At 35.9% G+C, this 13,863-nt stretch overlaps 1 long non-coding RNA gene across 2 annotated transcripts in view; it reads left to right on the plus strand.

The window, feature by feature from the left end:
* Nucleotides 1-6,559: 6,559 nt before the first annotated feature.
* LOC140136786 (uncharacterized) overlaps nucleotides 6,560-13,863 on the plus strand; it is a 67,224-nt gene continuing 59,920 nt past the window's right edge. The window contains exons 1-4 of one of the 2 annotated variants that reach the window (XR_011856761.1): nucleotides 6,560-6,634; nucleotides 8,892-8,964; nucleotides 10,989-11,111; nucleotides 13,003-13,335. This is a non-coding gene — a long non-coding RNA (uncharacterized lncRNA). Of the gene's footprint in view, nucleotides 6,635-8,891; nucleotides 8,965-10,988; nucleotides 11,112-13,002; nucleotides 13,336-13,863 lie in introns of those variants that run through there. The other variant, XR_011856762.1, reaches the window with a different exon arrangement.

Genomic DNA, 13,863 nt, shown 5'->3' on the forward strand with positions numbered 1-13,863 from the left:
CATCAACTCCATATCAGCAGTAGATAGCTACTTCATCGACACCATGCATATCAGCAGTAGATTGCTACTTCATCGACACCATATCAGCAGTAGATAGCTACCTCATCGACACCATATCAGCAGTAGAGATAGCTACTTCATCAACACTATATCAGCAGTAGATAGCTACTTCATCAACACTATATCAGCAGTAGATAGCTACTTCATCAACACCATATCAGTAGATTTCTACGATATCTACTTCAATACCATATCAGCAGTATATATAGCTACTTCATCAATACCGTACCAGCAGTAGGCCTATATAGCTTCATCAATACCAGTAGGCCTATCAGCAGTAGCTTGCTACTTCATCAACACCATATCAGCAGTACATAGCCACTTCATCGACACCATGCATATCAGCAGTAGATTGCTACTTCATCGACACCATATCAGCAGTAGATAGCTACTTCATCGACACAATATCAGTAGTAGACAGCTACTTCATCAACACTATATCAGTAGATTTCTACTTCATCAACACCATATCAGCAGTAGATAGCTACTTCATCATCACCATATCAGCAGTAGATAGTTACTTCATCATCACCATATCAGCAGTAGATAGTTACTTCATCAATACCATCCCAGCAAACACGAAACGTTTTCAAAATGTTTGAAACGAGTTATATTATGGGTTTGTAAAAAACGTATTGATAAACATTTTGTATGAAAACACTACAACAACATTTTTAAAATATTGTCAAAATGTTAATGTAAAATGTTTTACAATAATTTTGCATTTATAACTTTGATGTATTTACATAGATTGGAGTGCACTATTAAGCAGTAAGGCCTATCTCTTGTTGGATGTTTGTAGTATTATATATTTGTCGTAGTATTTTTAGGTCTGTCAACTCTTAAAATGGTTGCTCACGAACATATAATGAATTCTTCACCATGTTGTACTCGTGGGTAAGGATAGATTTGGTGAGTATGGTGGCATCATAAATCATTTCAACTTGAGAACTAAATTGTAATATCAAGCTGCTGATATTTATGACGTTATCAGTGATAAAATAGTAATCATAGATAGACAGGAATCGAACGTTTTGTGCATTTTTCCCACCCAGTAAATATCAAGCAGTAGATAGCTACCTCATCGACACCATATCAGCAGTAGAGATAGCTACTTCATCAACACTATATCAGCAGTAGATAGCTACTTCATCAACACTATATCAGCAGTAGATAGCTACTTCATCAACACCATATCAGTAGATTTCTACGATATCTACTTCAATACCATATCAGCAGTATATATAGCTACTTCATCAATACCGTACCAGCAGTAGGCCTATATAGCTTCATCAATACCAGTAGGCCTATCAGCAGTAGCTTGCTACTTCATCAACACCATATCAGCAGTACATAGCCACTTCATCGACACCATGCATATCAGCAGTAGATTGCTACTTCATCGACACCATATCAGCAGTAGATAGCTACTTCATCGACACAATATCAGTAGTAGACAGCTACTTCATCAACACTATATCAGTAGATTTCTACTTCATCAACACCATATCAGCAGTAGATAGCTACTTCATCATCACCATATCAGCAGTAGATAGTTACTTCATCATCACCATATCAGCAGTAGATAGTTACTTCATCAATACCATCCCAGCAAACACGAAACGTTTTCAAAATGTTTGAAACGAGTTATATTATGGGTTTGTAAAAAACGTATTGATAAACATTTTGTATGAAAACACTACAACAACATTTTTAAAATATTGTCAAAATGTTAATGTAAAATGTTTTACAATAATTTTGCATTTATAACTTTGATGTATTTACATAGATTGGAGTGCACTATTAAGCAGTAAGGCCTATCTCTTGTTGGATGTTTGTAGTATTATATATTTGTCGTAGTATTTTTAGGTCTGTCAACTCTTAAAATGGTTGCACACGAACATATAATGAATTCTTCACCATGTTGTACTCGTGGGTAAGGATAGATTTGGTGAGTATGGTGGCATCATAAATCATTTCAACTTGAGAACTAAATTGTAATATCAAGCTGCTGATATTTATGACGTTATCAGTGATAAAATAGTAATCATAGATAGACAGGAATCGAACGTTTTGTGCATTTTTCCCACCCAGTAAATATCATGCATGGTGTGGAAATTCGCCACTTGCACGGTTCCGCCATTATGCACTATGTGCGGGGAGAGCCTCGAACTGGCAGCATACATGAATGGGAATTGAACCAGTCATATAACATTCTGTGTAAGGTTACGTAATTCTTCCTTTCATGTATGCTGCCAGTTCGAGGCTCTCCCGCATATAGTGCATAATGGCGGAACCGTGCAAGTGGCGAATAGCACCCCTTATATCACCCTGGTAATCTCCTGTATATAGGCTTATAATCCATACTGTTCCTCTTTTGTGTCAGCTTTACATGTGTCAATATTTGAGTGCAGACACAGCTAAGTCATGCTCCTCTCGGATCGCCTTATTTGGAATCAGCTAAAGACCTATACAACTTTGTCATGTTCACGACACTGATAGCACAGACCCTATAGTCGACACTGATAGGCCGAGCCTGTATTCGTTGTTATATTTTGTCATACGTCAAACAGCTGCAAATGCAATACAACGTGTGTTTCAAGGTATGCAGCCATCATGGTCCACAGACAAATGCATTGACGTTATATTCGCGTACTATGCAGCAACCACAGGTTGAACAATTTTTGATACGCCAATGTTAGTACAGGTGTCTGTTTGACGTATGTCACATTATGTTTAACGTAAAATGGCGTTAACTAACTTCCTGAACCCAATATGGCATCAACAATGTTAAAGATTTGAGTATACGCCAATCCAAAAATCAGGGATGTCATTATGACACGACATGTAAAGCAACGCAGCGCCTCATTCGGGCTGTTGTGGCGTTGCGGGGAATTTCCAAGCTATTGGGGGCGCAGTTATACTTGGTTTTTCATTCTGCTGCAGTGCGATGACGGGCGGCATTCAATAAATTCTTTTCATTGTTTAAACGGGTCACTCCAGTAAAAGAAAACAATTTGACAACAAAAAATCTTGGGCGGATGGGGATGGGGCTGAGTCAGCAGTAGATAGCTACTTCATCAATACCAATATCAGCAGTAGATAGGCCCTAGCTACTCCATCAAAATCATATCAGCAGTAGATAGGCCTAGGTACTTCATCAGCACCATATCAGCGATAGATTGCTACCGTACTTCGTCAACCCCATATCAGCAGTAGATAGCTAATTCATCAAAACCATATCAGCAGTAGATATATACTTCATGAATACCATATTAGATAACTACTTCAGCAACACCATATCAGCAGTAGATAGCTATTTCATCAATATTATTCCAGTAGTAGATGGCTACATCATCAATACCATGCCAGCAGTAGATATCTACTTCATCAACACCATATCAGCAGTAGATAGCTACTTCACCAATACCATATTAGCAGTAGATAGCTACTTCATCAACACCATATCAGCAGTAGATTGCTACTTCATCAACACCATATCAGCAGTAGATAGCTACTTCATCAACACCATATCAGCAGTAGATAGCTAATTCATCAACACCATATCAGCAGTATATAGCTACTTCATCAACACCATATCAGCAGTAGATAGCTAATTCATCAACACCATATCAACAGTAGAAAGCTACTTCAACAACACCATATCAGCAGTAGATAGCTACTTCATCAACACCATATCAGCAGTAGATAGCTACTTACTTCATCAACACCATATCAGCAGTATATAGCTACTCCATCAGTACCATATCAGCAGTAGATAGCTCTTCATCAGTACCATACAAGCTCTGGGATAGCTACTTCATCAATTACCATATCAGCAGTAGGCTATAGGTAGCTACTTCATCGACACCATATCAGCAGTAGATATCTACTTTATCGACAGCATATCAGCAGTAGACAGCTACTTCAGCAACACTATATCAGCAGTAGATAGCTACTTCATTAACACCATATCAGCAGTAGATAACTATTTCATCAACGCCATATCAGCAGTAGATAGCTACTTCATCAACACCATATCAGCAGCTTCATCAACGCCATATCAGAATTAGAAGTAGATAGCTATTTCATCATTACCATATCAGCAGTAGATAGCTACTTCATCAATACCATGTCAACAGTAGATAGCTACTTCATCAACACCATATTAGCAGTAGATAACCAGTTCATCACCACAATATCAGCAGTAGATAGCTACTTCATCATTACCATATCAGCAGTAGAAAGCTACTTCATCAACACAATATCAGCAGTATGGCTACTTATCAATACCGTGTCAGCAGTAGATACCCAGCAAACACAAAAACTTTTTAAATAAGTTATATTTTGGCTTTTGGTTTAGGTAAAAACGTTTTAATAACATTAAAATGTTGGGTTATATAAAGGTCATGATAACGTTTTAAAACGTTTTGTATGAAAACACACTACAACAATATTTTTAAATGTTTTCAAAAATGTTATTTTAAATTATTTGCAAACATTTTTGCCAAATATTTTGTCAATACTTAAATAACATTATGTTAAAATATTTGAACCCAGCAAACACAGAAATGTTCTTAAAATGGTTTTTTTTTTTAAACCTTTTAATAACATTTAAATGTCTGGTTATATAAAGGTCATGAAAACGTTTTTAAAACGTTATTGCAAATATTTTAGGCAAACATGTTTCACAAAATATTTTTTCAACCCCAATAACATTCTGTTTAGAATGTTTTGTATCAAGTTTTCAAGAATGTTTTTGGAACGTTAGTAAAACGTTTTATACCCTTTATATAACCCGACATTTAAACGTTTTCTGTAAAACATTTTTGTTTGCTGAGCAGTAGATTATCAAAAATGTTTTTTAAGGTTATGAAAACGTTTTATACTCTTAATATACCCTTTATATAACCCGACATTTAAACATTTTCTGACAACGTTTTATAACCTTTTGCGAATGATGTCGAAAACGTTTTGTGTTTGCTGGGTAGCTACTTCATCAACACCATATTAGCAGTAGCTAACTACTTCATCAACACAAAATCAGCAGTAGATAGCTACTTCATCAACAATATCAACAGTAGATAGCTACTTCATCAACACCATATCAGCAGTAGATAGCTACTTCATCAACACCATATCAGCAGTAGATAGCAATACTTCATCAATACCATGGCAAAATATGAGGTTATTTTTGTCAGAAACCCACATACAGGCGTCAAAATGGGGGGGCGATTGTATGGACCATTCCCGTATCAAAATAGTGGGGAATTTATTCCTCTCCCCCCCACCCGGGTTTCCACATACCCCTGACAAGAACCCACGCCACTCGCACTGAGGGTTGAGTGAGTGACTGGATGAGATGGTGAGTTAGTGAGTGAGTGAGTGAGAATTGCAAAATCATCCCGCTTATTCGCTTCGCGCAACAATTTGTAATTTAGATTCAATAACATCTTGGTCGTTGCCCCTTTACCGGTGTAAATGCACTCTACTATTAACAATAAATTACATTTGCATTCATGGTATTCAATTTTCAGAGAAATGGTTGTGTTTAAAATTTCAATTCGGTGGGTCGGCATGACGTCACTTACAACACCCTCTGACACGAAGGGGACACTTACCGTTGCATTCAATGGAGGGGGTGGAGGGTCACAAACACGAAATAAAAAAAACCCTCATGCATGGTGAAACAATTGATAAAGTTTGATTTATTATCAGGGGAATAAACTCTGAATAATTACAAAATAAAAGGCAGATTGGTATTTTCTATGCAGAGAGAATTGGCTGAACTGAAAGGCCCTGTACAAATCAATGGGGATTTTTGCGAGGGTGTCCCCTTTGACATTCGTGAGAAAAGCGCAATAGATGGAGCAATTGTACATTGGTTTAAGGTTATTAATTATTTTAAACTGTTGTGATTTGGTAGTTCACAGCATCTTACGAATGGTAGTGAGCTTTGGCAAAAACTGTATTGCTCAATTCATAGCGAGTGTGTAGAAGAATTAAAATATCACAGATATACTTTTATAGGTGCTGCGGTTCTTGAGTTACGTTGTAAAGAGGGCTGAAACAACAACACTTTTGTAAAACGTACATAACTCATTTAACAACAATAAATTAAGCAAGTTTGCAAAGTATATGATTTGCAGAATGAACTTTTGCAAAACATCAAGGTGTTATTTTTCAATAATATATTGATCTAGATAATGAAAATCGATTTTTAGGTTGCTTCGACCAACAATACCTCGGCTACCCTTAAAATAAAACTATCCTAGCATTTAATAAATGTAAATGGTTTTAATTAATATGTTGATTTCTCAAGACAATGGTTGTGATTAATATGCAATACATAGAGTTCATTGGTTGAAAACAATACCATCCTACCAATTAATTAATGTTAAATTCATAATGTTGGAATCTCACTCGACATGCACCTGGTCATGATATTTGTATAAATACGCATGAGTCGATCAGGAATTGATCATAACTTGTTTGAAATATTTCGGTTCGATTACAGGGACCTGTTGAAATCTTCACTTGATCATCAACATCAAGAGGGACATTTCTATCCAAGGTAAGACGAGACAATTATTTTAGTCTTATTCATTTGTGCACAAAAGTATAAATTTAAGTAATCAATAGATATGGGTAATTTTGTTCTGCGTATTTTGATACCTCATTCGGCACAATGCCATTTCAAAAATGGGATATTTCCTCTTTCAGGGCGATTCACACCGGCGCGCCGCGGCGTTTGTAACGGGTATATTACAGCGTGACATGACCAACATGCACTCGTTGTACTCAAAATTAACGTAGCAGTGTAGATTTTGCCAATATTAGTATAAGTTGTAGGCCTAAATGAAACCACATCGTGCCGAATGGGGGTATAAAAATACGTAGAAGAAAATTCTTCATTTATTGACTGCTTTCTTTGGGAATTTAGGTTGAGTGTCTTTAAGATATTTCTTTTGTTTTAAGTGAACGGATACTGTGCGCAGTAAACATGTGGTATAGGCTACACGATATTGTATAATGTAAGCGAAAAGAGAGGTCCTAAGGAACCAAATAAATTATCTGATCAACGCGTCGGTGGATTTTCATTTTTTTTTCGACAAAACACAGTGTATCCACAAGTTTGATATACGTGCGATTAGAAAATAATAAGCCTTTATTATACGCGAGTACGTGAGCAGCATCCTCTTTTTATGACATTTTACAGAAGATATCTACGAAATGCCTCTTTCAGCAAAACCTAATGTTGGGTTCCTTGCAACCATCAGCAAACACTCACCTGTGTTGGTGGATTTGGGTGGCCTTGTACAGGGTGTCCCATAAAAAACAGAACCCTCATTGCGCCCTCTTTTTCTTCCATTTCTGAAAAGTTGATCAAATATATTTTGGTACGAAAAGAACCCTTTAATCGTTAGCTTAAATAAACCAAAACAATTATTTCAATCGGCTTACAACTTTTAGGCACATGGGCCTATTACCAGTTGAAACTGCGTTTGAGTGGGGATGTCAATGCGAGGGCCCCGTGGGGTGTCAATATAAGGGTGTACAGGGATGTCAATCTGTTTTGAAAAAGAGTAAAAGAGGCCGAAAAGAACAAATTGAGTAATTGTGTCCGGGGGGGAAGGGAGGCATTTTTTGTACTTTTTAGCCCAGTTTTGACCATATTCGTGAAAGTTTGCCATGCCCCCCTTAAAAGTTGTCTCCACATTTGCCCACCCTCTGAAAAAGTACTGGCTATTGGCCTATACGCCACTGATGCTGTGGACTTCCACTGCTCATAACTATGCTTTCTTTATCTGTAAAATACTGGTGGAAGCTAAACGAAAAATGTATGAATGGTAATGATTCTCTTGTAATTCAAGCACTTGTAGATAACAGAAAGTTAGTGTGTACTAATAATTTCACATGGTCGACAGATATAAAAAATATATTTAGCCTTATCAATAGGATTGATATTTGGGATAAACCAAATACGATCACCGCCTCCAATTTTAATGAAATTATTATATCTAAACTTCAAATCGTCTATAACAATCTTTGGGTTAATCATATTAATAATTTTAGTCCTAAACTCAGAACATATTGTACATTCAAAAATTCTTTCAGTACAGAAAATTATATTATTATCGCTAAAAGATCTTCCAGGGCTGCATTCTGTAAATTAAGAATAAGCGCACTTAATCTCATGATCGAAAAGGGGCGTCACTTCTCTCCAAAAATTAATCCAGAGAATAGAATTTGTACAGTTTGTAATAATTAAATAAGGTGGAGGATGAATTTCATTTTGTAATGATATGTCCTTTCTATACCAACCCTCGCCAAGATTTATTATCTACAATACATGAAATGTATGATATAGATGGTATGGTAGACACTGACATTTTCAAACTTATATAATGAGTGCAAGTGATTTTGACAGTATTACTCCAATAACCAAATTCGTCAAATCAGCTTTTGATTCACGATCGAACATGGACTTCATAGATAATAACAAAGTTCCCATTTGGGCTTAGAGCAGCAACCCCCTGTCATATTTTCATTCTATAGGCTCAATGCAACGTGGACTTGAGCGCCACTATTAATATTGTCTATTATTATTAAGACTAATTTATATTTCTTTTATAATTATTGTAAATATTTGTACTTGTAACTTTAATATAACAATTTCAATTGTAAATATTTGTATTTGTAAATATTAACTATACCAGTTTGTTTGGTGAATGTTAATAAAATATTGATTGATATTGATATTATGCCAACTTTATAATTGTTGTAGGTCTACTCATCACATCTCTGTAATACTGACTTTGTTCTTTTAGTGTGAAATGGGTCGACTGTTGCTGTTCACGACGATCTGTCTCTGTATTTTAATACAAACTGAACTCAGTTTGGGTAAGTAGTCGTAACTTTACACAAATTCAGTTGCTTTTCACCCTGTTCTCAAGCCCGTAACCGATGGGTGGGGTGGGGTGGGGGCCGAAGCCGACCCCCCACACTTAAAACTGCAAAAGGTCTGCTTTGTTTGTAAGAAAAAATAGCGAAATTGGACCAAAATGTCAAAAAATTGACAAACATATACCTAAAGGCGTAGATCCCGATGGGAGTGGGAGGGGGAATAAATCCCCAATATTTTGCTAGGGGTATGATCCATACAATCATTCCCCCGTATGTGAGTCTCTGATCAAATCAACTTCATTTTATTTATTTAATCTTTCTCTAACCAGGATTTTATTTTAACATTAAAAAAAAATTTTTGCGCGCTTCTCGCGTATTTATTCCACTTTTGTATTATTTCCCAAGTTTAGGGGCCGTCTACAATTTTCGCCATTTTCACTTACGTACAAAGCGTACGTAAGAGGGGGGGGGGGTAAAAATCCTGGGCATGTGTACGTAAGAAAAATGGCGATTTATTTGAGCAATAAAAAAATGAAAGTGACAAATTATGGTATTTTCCTTTATTTGATATCTGCGCTATCAAGAGTGGATTGTCACTGTTTGCGACAAAAGATATGAAATCCATAGTTTAATTGCAAGAACATACACCATGCCAAAGGGATGTCCCCCTGGTTCCCCTATATATGTATGATGTGATCCCGGGGGTTCTTAGTGGAATAGAGAGTATTGGGGTGCATTAGTCATTTAGTTTAGATTCGGGCTGCATTTTAAGCTATATTTTAATTTATTGATGGCTCTCGTTTTCATGAAAATATGATTTAAATGGAAGTTTTTTTTAGCATTTCTTAACTTATCTGTAAAAATATTAATCCAGAACCAACTGGCCTCCTGGAACACTAACCCTAACCCTAATCAAACCTTTAACCTAAAGTCTAACCACAAACCAAACCCAACATCTCAATTTTGCTATAAGTAGTATACGAGAAATACTTCGCCATTTTATTTGTACGTAACTCGAGGGAGGGAGGGGGCGGGGGGTAAAAAGTTACGTAGGCCTACGCTTTGTACGTAAGTGAAAATGGCGAAAATTATGGACGGCCCCTTAGCTTGCATTACCAAAATTTTGTACCATAAACGTATTATTTTGTCGCCAAAAGGTGCTGGACTCACTCTACCAAGCAAAACAATTCCACCCCCCCCCCATGTCAAAAAGAAATCAACGCCACTGAATATACCCCCAAACCATGAACTTTCTGTGAAATTTTTTTTTTAAATGGGATCCAAAAATCCAAAAATTCAATGATGTACTTAAAGTGTATGTATAGCTGGGATGAAAAGCTGTCAATCATATATGAAAATTTTAACCTTTCGCCTGAAAATACAAAGTTTTGTTCCCCAAAACACCCAAAAAAATGTCTTTTTGGAAAAATTGATGGTCGGCTTTTCATCCCAACTACATACAATTGAAGTACATATCATTAGATTTATAAAGTTTATTTCGAGGACTGTTAAATATCAAAAATATAATAAGAAGTATCAACTTTTAATAATTTGCTATAAAATTATATCGCGAATTTAATTTTTTTTAAATCAAAATCATTTTCAGAACTCGTATTCAGAATGCAATTCTATATGTGACCGTACATGGCGAATGAGCCGTAAATTCCTCCTCCGGTCAATTTTGTTTTATTTCGTGTTTAGAACATATACATCATAAGCTTTAAAATGGTATATCATTTGACTTCAAACGATATCCAGAAGCGGGGTTATGGTTTGTTAAACTTTGCTCCTTCAACAAAATGGTAGCTTCTTTAGTTTCTACATGTGTCTCTTTTTCCACATTGCTGGCAATAAATATCAAACAGTCATAATTAGCGGTCATTTCAAATCATCCCCAAGTCAACGAGGTTTAAGAAAGTTCTCTCATTGTTAATTTGGACACCCCTTACGTAGAGTAACCTGAGGATCAATAAAACCGGGCAGAAAAATGACTGTGTATGATGTTTAATATCTGTGGACAGGTTGCAATGGGTGTACTGGCGATGGAAAATGTGCATGTTGTTGCATAAACGGCAAATGTCTACCGAATGGCGCATGCTGGTGTTCTTCAGGTTTTAGTGGCACATTCTGTCAGAATAACGAAGGTAAGTAATACGTAATATCTGAAAATATACCGTTTTATGCAGGGGGGGTCCCAAGGATTTTATGGGAACCCATGCTAGATCCAGGTTTCCTGGAGGTAACCCTATACTGGGACAAGTTTTAAATAAGGCCCCCCAGAACACCAGATGTACAAATAAGTTTTGAAAGTCAAAAAGTCACATTTTGTTCTTTATATCCCTTTGGAGACTAGAAGAGGCAAATTTGATATCTCTAGCGGAACTAGAAGAGACTTTTGGAATATGATACCCCTAGAGTCATTTTTTATGTGATACCTCCAGTCTCAAAACTAGTGCTAGTCTCGCTAAAAATGGATCCAAGGGGGTTGCGTGTTTAGTTGGGGTTCTACCCAGCAAACACAAAAACGTTTTAAAAACGTTTTAAATAAGTTATATTTTGGCTTTTGGTTTAGATAAAAACGTTTTAATAACATTAAAATGTCGGGTTATATAAAGGTCATGATAACGTTTTAAAACGTTTTGTATGAAAACACACTACAACAATATTTTTAAATGTTTTCAACAAATGTTATTGTAAACTATTTTTGCAAACATTTTTGCCAAATATTGTGTCAATACTTAAATAACATTATGTTAAAATGTTTGAACCCAGCAAACACAGAAATGTTTTTAAAATGTTTTTTTTAAAACCTTTTAATAACATTTAAATGTCGGGTTATATAAAGGTCATGAAAACGTTTTTAAAACGTTATTGAAAATATTTTGGGCAAACATTTTTCGCAAAATATTTTTTCAACTCCCAAAATAACATTCTGTTTAGAATGTTTTGTATCAAGTTTTCAAGAATGTTTTTGGAATGTTATTAAAACGTGTTTATACCCTTTTTAAAACCCGACATTTAAACGTTTTCTGTAAAACATTTTTGTTTGCTGAGCAGTAGATTATCAAAAAATGTTTTTTAAGGTTACGAAAACGTTTTATACTCTTAATATACCCTTTATATAACCCGACATTTAAACGTTTTCTGACAACCTTTTATAACCTTTTGCGAATGATGTCGAAAACGTTTTGTGTTTGCTGGGTAAGCTACATTCTTGATTTTCCTAAAATGCTTTGTGTTTGCTGTGTTATATGTGCTGTAACCAAGCAAAATCAGTCTGAAATCGGGCGTATTAAATTTTAATTTTTATACTTTGATGTATAAAGCATTTGCAAAGCTACATTTTGCAGAAAAAACCATTGAAATTGGACTGTTCCAAAGATATGAGCAGTTGAAGGGTTTCAAAACAATAGGAAAGAGAAGAAATTATTTCCTTTGTTTGACTATCTCAAAATCAATATTTCCGACTTCTGACTGATTTTGCTTGATCACATTACATAAAGACCCTTTGCGGTTATTCATAGAATCATTTAGAAAGGTTCTGTACAGAAGACAACAGTTTTTTATTAAAACAATCAATGTATAAATATAAAAAAAAGCATCATGGATTTCTTTTTATATCATTTTTTAATAGATATGCACAAAAAAGCTTACTCCCAAAATTTCATTTGATTCCGATTTTGCGTTTGCGAGTTATGAATGTTAATGTGTATTACGCTGCTCCGTAGACAATGTGTTGTAATTTCGTTCTGGTATACCAGAACAAAATTCAAATTTGACGATTTTTTTTGCTAAACGAATTAACCTGCAAGAAATTTTTGGTACATAAACATTACGTATCCAGAGGTTTCCAGTGGTATAAAAATCTCAACTTTTTGTGAGAAAAGTAGGGGATGAGGCTGTGGATCACGAAATGCCTTTTTAACGATCAAATGCTAAAAGATGATTATTTACAACTGATGATGGCTGATATGTTTCTAACATACTTAACATCAAATTTCAATTTATTTTTTTACTTTCTTTCTGTTCATGCAGGACTGTATGGATGAGATGGGGGAATCTTCCAAATCTACGACAGAGATAATATACAATAAGCATGTAATGCAGTGTGCTCTTTAATGAATCAGGGGGTTGACATTTCAATAAGGGGTCAACAATTTGAAAACAAACAAAAACAAGGGCACATTTTAGGTGGTTAGAGCTTTATTTGAGGGTGTCGGGTTCAGGTATATTAGTCTCAGTTCGTAGACTGGGGTGGTGAACTCCAAATCGGCTGCAAAGACCAAACTGATGTAATGACAACTTGAATGAATGTTTCATCGGAGAGAAATGGGTTTTTTAATCTAAGCAGAAAAATCCTAAAACTCTAAGGGCGAATTTCTCGACGGGTGGCTTAGCAATTGGCTTGTCTAGCCTCAAGGCTTAAGAGGTCGTAAGACCAGGCTTAACTGAAAACGTATTTCCCGAAGCACGGCTACCATAGCCTCGAGGCTTAGTTAGCCCGTGGGCCAGGCTTGTAGGATTAGCCCCAGGCTTCAGTAAAATTTGCATTTCTCGAAATCAGTCTACTGTAGCCGTAGTCTACGCAAGCCTGTTAGACCAGGCTTACAGCGGCTTTTCTTGGCCCTGCCTCCGAGCAGGTCTTAGGTCGTAAGCCTTGGTCTATTTCAATTTACAAATTATTTGAATTGTAACGCAACGTTTATCTTTCATATTTTTGACGGTCTTTCAATTAACATGAGTAAGCAGTCGCGTAACTGGGGGGGGGGGAGAGCCCCCTTGAAAAAGGTAAATTAGGCCTACTTCTGGTAGTTATTAATTAACCTCATATTTGGTCATTTTAACTTTAAAAACTCAATTTTTAAGGTTAAATAAATTGCATTTATCCCACTTTTG

Source organism: Amphiura filiformis, chromosome 2 (genome assembly GCF_039555335.1).
Source record: "Amphiura filiformis chromosome 2, Afil_fr2py, whole genome shotgun sequence".
NCBI classification, from domain to species: domain Eukaryota; kingdom Metazoa; phylum Echinodermata; class Ophiuroidea; order Amphilepidida; family Amphiuridae; genus Amphiura; species Amphiura filiformis.